Genomic DNA, 7,875 nt, shown 5'->3' with positions numbered 1-7,875 from the left:
TACAACTAAGCTAAAGGAAGCTAACCATCAAGAAAAACACATGAAAGGATAAAATTCACTGGTAAAGCAGGTACACAAAGAGGAAAGAAAAAGGAATCAAACCTTATCACCACAGAAAAACACCAAACTGCAATGATAAGCAATAAGAGAGTAAAAAAACAAACAAAAGATATACAAAACCAGAAAACTATCAACAAAGTGGCAGGAGTAAGTCCCCCCCTATTATTAATAATCTTTAAGGTAAATGGACTAAATTCCTCAATTAAAAGATATAGATTGGCTGACTGGATACAAAAACAAGAACCAAGTATATGCTCCCTTCAAGAAACTCACTTTACCTGTAAAGACACACATAAACTTAAGTGAGGAATGGAAAAACATATTCTATGCAACTGGAAAGCAAAAGTGAGTAGAAGTACCTATACTTAGATAAAACAAATTTTAAGTCAAAAATGTAAAAGAGACAAAAAGGTCATTATATAATGTTAAAGGGGTCAATTCAGCAAGAGAGTGTAACAATACACATTAATTAAATACATATGCACCCAGCATTGGAGCACCCAGCTATACAAAGCAGATAGTAATAGATGTAAAGGAAAAGACATTTCAATACCATAGTAGTTGAGGATTTCAACACTATGCTGTCAACAATGGACAGGTCATCTGGACAGAAAATCAACAAAGAAACATTTAATTTAAACTGCACTGTAGACCAAATGAAACTTACAGGTATTTAGAGAACATTCCATCCAACAGCTGCAGAATACACATTCTTCTCATCAGCACATGAAACATTCTCAAAGACTGACCACATGTTAGGCCACAATACAAGTCTCAACAAATTTTTAAAAATTAAACCATATCAAGTATCTTTTCTGACCAGCATGAAATAAAACTGCCATACTATTTAAGTCATTAATGGTGACATCAATCTCTGCATTTATTTAGTGATGTTCTGTTTTTTCTGACTTGCTTTCTTGGCTCATTCTCAGCCCTTATATCTTCCTTGGCATTACCCCAATCACCTAATATTTAGTATATGTGGGAAATCCACTTCTCCACCACAAATCACAGTTTTCTCATCTAAAATATGGAAGTAACAAATTCTGACCTTTTTGATATTGGAGTTCCTGTGATAGGCTCACCACAGGGACAGGGGCTAAAAAATTAGTGATCCTAGCACCACGTATTGAACAACTGATTTCTGTGTATCAACTCATGAAACCATCATGACGACACTAGGAAGTGGTAATTCTTAGTCCTAGTTTACTAATTGGAAAACTGGGACTCAGAGATTTTAAGTAGCTCACCCAGTACCATGGAGGTGGGGAGTGATAGAGCCAGGATTCTGTCACAACAATCTGTCTAAACCCAAAGCCTGTGTTCTTTTTAATTCCGGTTCTTTTAGCTTCCCTATCCCCCTACTCCCTTCCTATCTCCCTATGACCGGTGCTTATATCTGGCCCTTCTTATAATGTTGCATCTTACCTCAAACATCCTGAAACCAAACAAGTATTTTCCATGTAACTAAGTATATCTGTGCATTATACATTTGAAGAGCAGGTAATTCACCTCAGGCTGTGTCTACAGATCCACTGGAAACACTGTATGATCCATTTGGGCCAAATAGTTATTTATCATCTGTCCTTCATTAGCCCCATTTTAATCAGAAGGTCATGATGGAATATTTCATTCCATTGTATCGGTATTGATTCAGTCCCTATATGTCCTGTCTGAGAAGTCACTGTATTTCTCTCTCTCTGGAGCACAACTGCTGTGGAATTTGGCTCAATTCCCTTGGGAAAAAAAAAAATGGAGTTATTTGTTTAACATGTTGAATTTAAGTTTCCCTCCTCAAAGAATTCTGGGTCAGTGAATTGACTTAAATCTTGAAATTCAGTGAGGGAGAACAATTTTTATCGTAGCTTTTCATGACAGTTTTCTGCTTGCCGACAATTGATTTCTTTTTTGCAAGATGAGCAATATCTTAGTTATCTGTCTACTTATCTCAGCCTGAGGAATATTATTAGCTGTTCCAACAGATGCCCATGGGTCAAGGCACCTTAACCATCACTCCAGACTTGCTATGTTTTATGCTAATCGCATTCACCTTGCCTATATCAATTGTGTTGACATTTAGCTTTTGGCATTCTGGGATCCCATCATCCCCAATTTAAATTAAGGATCCTGGCTCAACAAAAGCATCTCCTACTGTTAACTTTGTTTTGCAAAGGATAGCTACCACTGAACTTCTCAGATTTTGCTGTCTTCTTCATCAGTTAATTTCTTATTGGCCTAGTAAATGCCATGTTAAAGTGGTATGTACTCAGTGCTTACATAGAATATCCATCTTAATATTCCTACTTTTCTAATTTTTCTGATTCTTTCTTGCAGTACTATATCAAAAAAACTTTCCATTTCATTTACTGTAAGTAAGTTTTTATCTTCATGTTTCTAGTAGTCCCAGTTGTCTATTAGAATTGGTTTCAGGTATTGTTGTAAATATATTTAATCCCAAGTAACAGAGAAGTGCTCCATATCATTAAAGTCTCCCCTCACCAGCCCTATATTTTGCAAACACCTCCTCAGCCCAATCCAAAACATCAATATTCACTTTGGCACATGTTTCCTCAGTTCCCATGAATACATGTTAATATGGTTCTGTCTTTTGGGACTGTGTATATTATTTCCTCCTAGAGGAGGCTTGTACTTCTTTGCTTGGACTTTCAACCTATAATTATGATGGGTGGCAGATGCAAGTCTTGAATAAAATAAGCATTATCTTTCTGTGAGACACCTTTGCTGTGGTCTCTCTAAAGGGTAGACTCTTCTGGAATTGACAGGGGCTGCTTCTGCCAGGCTATGAAGTTCAGGCGTATTGACAGTTTTAATATTCCCATATCTATCCATCAAAATACTGACATTCCAGATCTTATCATCTTACCTTTTCCCTACCAGGCACTTGATTTCAATATCAGAGACCTGTTTAATATAAGTATTATATCTCCTTTCAGCTCTGGCAGATACTGGGTCTGATTCTCTGCACAGTCTATAGAAAATTAGAGTTTTCTTAAATGCTATCATAGGAATCCTCTAACATTCTCAGTATGCCTTCAGTTGGCAATTGGCTGGGCAGATTGTTTCATTGTTTTAAGAATTCTTAAGCTAATAGCAGAGGAAAATTTACAATATTTCAATTTTATAATTAGCATTACTTCTATAGCATTGAAATGTCACTGTCACTACTTAACCTCATACCTCACGTTCTACTTCTCAAACCAATCTAGAGATTCAATGCCAGCTATCTTGTCTTCTTTTTTTAAAATGATGAATTTCAAAAATTAATAGGAAAATATAAATGATTTTGAAGACCTGAAACAATTTTAAAAGAGAAGAAAGTTTTGCCTATTTCAATGTTTCCTGTAAAGCTAAAGCAGTCAAAATAGTATGGTGTTTACATAAGAACAGACATAGATCAATGGAACAAAATACAGAGCTTAGACACAGATGCATACATGTGCAATCAATTAAAGATAATATTTTCAACAAAAGGTACAGGAATAATTAGATATCCAGAACTGGAAAAAAAAGATGTCAGCCCTCACCTTGCACCATACACAAAAATTAACTTGAAGCATATTATAGCTCATAACATAAAAGCTAAAATTATAACACTTTTAGGGATAAGTAGCTGAATATTTGTATGCCCTGGGTACACAAATATTTCTTAGGGGACAAAACACACTAACCATAAAAAAATTGATAAATTGGAGTTACTTAAAATTAAAAAAAAAGAATGTTATCTTTGAAAGGTAATGTTAATGAAATGAAAATGCAAGTGAAGGAAATACTATCCAACAAAAGACCTGTATCCAGAATATCTATAACTCTCAAAACTCAATAAGACAACCAACCAATTAAAAATTGGGCAAAATATTTGAACAGACATCTCAAAGGAAGATATACAAATAGTCAATAAAAACATGAAACGGGTGTACTGATTTTGCTTGTTCATTGTGGGTATATAAGAACACTACTAATTTTTGTGTATTGAATTTGTATCCTGAAACTTCACTAAATTTGTTTATGAGCTCTAGGAGTTTTTTGATAGGTCAATGGATAGCTGGATAAGGAAAATATGGTATATATATATACACAACAGAACAAAACCCAGCCATAAAAATGAAGTTCTACCATTCACAGCAATGTAGATGAGCTTGGAGAAAATTATGTTAATTGAAATAAACCAGGCACAGAAAGAGAAATACCACATATCCTCACTCATAAGTGGGAGCTAAGAAAGAAAGAAACAAAGCAAAGAAAGAAAAAAGAAAGACCACAAAAAAAACATTGAACTTTTAGAAGGAGAGAACAGATCTATAGTTTCTAGAGGTGGGAAAGGGGGAGGGGCAGGGGGCTAGGGAGTAATTGGATGAGGGATACAAAGAATAACTAAAATTTGTAATGATGAACATGCTAGTATTGATTTCATCATCACATTCTCTACACAGATACTGATAGTTAACCCTGTACCCCATAAATACATATAATCAAAAATAAATGTTTAAGAAAATATATTTAAAAAAAAATTTTGGTGGGGCCGAGCCCGTGGCGAACTTGGTAGAGTGCTGCGCTGGCAGCGCGGTGACGCTCCCGCCGCGGGTTCGGATCCTATATAGGACTGACCGGTGCACTCACTGGCTGAGTGCCGGTCACGAAAAAAAAAAAATTTTGGTGTGATGCTCATAAGAGATGCATTAAGTTAGCAATAATATGATTCTATTAGTGTGGTTAATGTTTTCACTAAAGGCAATAAATCCTGCATTATGAAAAGGAACATGAAATGATGCTTAACATTATTGGCTATCAGAAAAATGCAAATTAAAAACACAGCGAGATACCACTACAGCCCCATGAGAATGGCTGGAATTATACCAAGTACTAAGTATTGAAGGGAATGTGTTGCAACTTGGTCTCTCATATATAATTGTACAAACACCTTCAAAACACAGCTTCCTATAAATTTAAACAGACATTTATGATTTGTTGCCTGTCAGCTCTGAGTGCACGTTCAACTTATGCTCTATGATAAAAAAACTGGAACACTGTTAAATATTTTTAAAGTGAGTACAATGTTAAGCTTTCTCAGTAGAAAGGGCTAGAAGGACATTGCAGGAGCCTTGGCTTTCTGAAATTTTTCACTTGGCTCTGGATAGGAGATAAGGGTCCACAGATCCCAGCTGCTTGGGACAAAAAGTGGGAGTAGGGCTGACTGCAAAGTGGTGGGAGAAAACTATGGGGTAATAAAAATGTTCTATTTCTTAATTATGGGGTTGTTACATGGATGTACAAAGTTGTCAAAATTCATTAAGCTGTTTACTTAATTTGTGTGCATTTCACTCTGTGTAAATTATGCCCCAACAAAATTATTTAAAAATTGATATGCAATGTGTGGGTATGTGAGTGGAACTTGTAGTGTGTTAAGACCTGAATTTGATTCACAGCTCACTGTGTGTACTTTAAAAAGTCATTTGGCATGCATAACTTCTGCCCTCCCCCAACACAAGCAAAGCAAACTTTATTCATTTCAGAGGGAGTTTATGCTGCTCCGTTACATCAAAATTAAATAAAGTTTGACTGCAAAAGACAAAAGACTTAATCAAAATAAAACAAAACAAAAAACAAGAAAGAAGTATGAATGCAAACGTTGTAAAGCAAGAATCTAGAATTACATAAGTTATTGTGCGTTAATTCAGAATACATCTAAATGAGCAGATACTTTGTACCAAGTCTTGTGCTAGAATCAGGAGATATAAAAGTCTCTGCAATTAAAAAGAATCCAATATACAGGCAAGTAAAACCCCATATATATATAATTGGGTAGTATATTTTATTGATGAAAGTAATCCCATAGTGCTTGCTAATGTGTGCCACCGTGGGAATGAGACCTGGACAAAGGGTATAAGAGATTGATTAGGTAGAAAAGATGAGGGAGAAAGAGATGCTAAAAGATTACATAATGTTGAGCCTACAAAGGAAAAGGAAGTGTAAGGTTGGAGGGAATGTTGAATTTGCTTTTGCATATTTTAAACACTGGTGATCAGAATGCTGCCCAGGGCAGATTACTTAGTAAGCATAAGTGAGTTAATAGTGGAAGCTATGGGCATAGATAAAATCTCTCAGAAAAAGAATTAGAGAAAGAACAAAAGAAATTCAAGTATTAAAAGTCAAAATTAAAGTGGCATTCTTAATGAAAGGTCAAGATGAGATGTAACCATGGTAACTATTAGGCTATAAGTATTTAATACATTGAGAGTACTCAGATATAACCCTGAATCAGAGGTATCTGCTAAGTTGGTTTTCACAGCAGTGTTTAAAGTATGTTGAATTAATAGAAAAAGTAATGACAATAGTAAAGTTTAGAATGACGCAAAAAAAAAAGAGCTTTATATTTCAATAGTTTAATGATTGTAAAAACAAAATTTCAAATATGCTATTTCATTGAATTTTTGTAATCTTTTAAGGTAGGAAGGACAGATACATTTATCCCCATTTTCCAGTTAAGTAGATTAAAGCCCTATCAAAAAAAAAAAAAAAAAAAAACTGTATCAAGTGTGATTTGCCTGAGATCACACAGCTAGTAAATGACAGAAATGGGACAGATACCTGAGTCAGTTTCCTAACCCAATTCAGTTTCTACTATAAATGATAATATTTTCCTACTTGGTGCACTTATCTAAAATGGAAATTATGACAATTACTTCTTTCACACTAGAAGATGAATCATATTAAGGGTGAACCAGGGTAATGGAGGTGAAAATAGGGAAGACCATCAGTTTGAGCATGAGCAGAGTTATTTTTAGTTAATATTTCAACATGCCTTTTCCTGATGATGCATTTCAGATCATGATGATTATTACTGCTGGAATTAATTTTCTATATGACTATATTGTCATCATTTAATATAACTGATTTGCTTTTACAGGCAATTATAGACTCTCACTATTGACTTAATGAATACACGCTTTTCTATTATCCACATATTTTATGTGATATTTAGAAGTTTGGGGCATAAAAACTATAAAGAAGTCTATATAAATCACATTTAATTGTGATCCTATTACTATTGAGAGCCTCAATAATACTAATGCCAACCTCCATATCTAAACAAAATGCTGCTATTTGCAGTCCTCAGGATGTATGCTTCTTTGAGTAAAATTGATAGATTGGTCCTGGTCTATCTACTCTCTGTTCCTAGATCTAACATGTGGCATGATGATGAATATTTACAAGAAGGATGGCCTAAGTTAGGAGTATTATTTTTGGCCCTGGCGAATCTAAGAAAAGATAAATCTATGATGCCAGCAGCCTCTATCCATCTTAGGAGAACATCAGAAAATATTATAGGAAAGGGATTTAATTTATTTGGAAAATCAGATTTCTCAGAGAAAAAGGGCTTCACACTGAGCAAGAGTCAGTCATTTGGAGGCTTGTTTTACTCTAATTATGCTGGCTACTATATTGAAATTAGATTACAGATTAGAAAAGGCATTAATATGAAGATCAATGTGGGAGGATCTCACCAAAATCCATAAAAGATGGTAGGAAATCGGGGCAAGATAGTACCAGTGTAGGTGGGGAAAAGTGTGATTATGAATATATTTTAAGGGTAGAGCTAACAGGATTTTTTGACAGGTTGGATGTAGGATGTGAGAGAGAAAGAAAAGTTTCAGAAATGACTATGAAGTTTTGGACTGAGGAAGTGGAAGAAGGAAATGGCCATTATGGACAGAGGGAAGACTGTTAGGGTATGGGGGAGGTAAGTGTAATTTGAAATTTATTTTTTAATTTGTGATTTTTAAGATGTTCATTATA

This window comes from Cynocephalus volans, chromosome 4, assembly GCF_027409185.1.
Source record: "Cynocephalus volans isolate mCynVol1 chromosome 4, mCynVol1.pri, whole genome shotgun sequence".
Lineage (NCBI taxonomy): Eukaryota > Metazoa > Chordata > Mammalia > Dermoptera > Cynocephalidae > Cynocephalus > Cynocephalus volans.
This window is presented reverse-complemented; position numbering follows the sequence as displayed.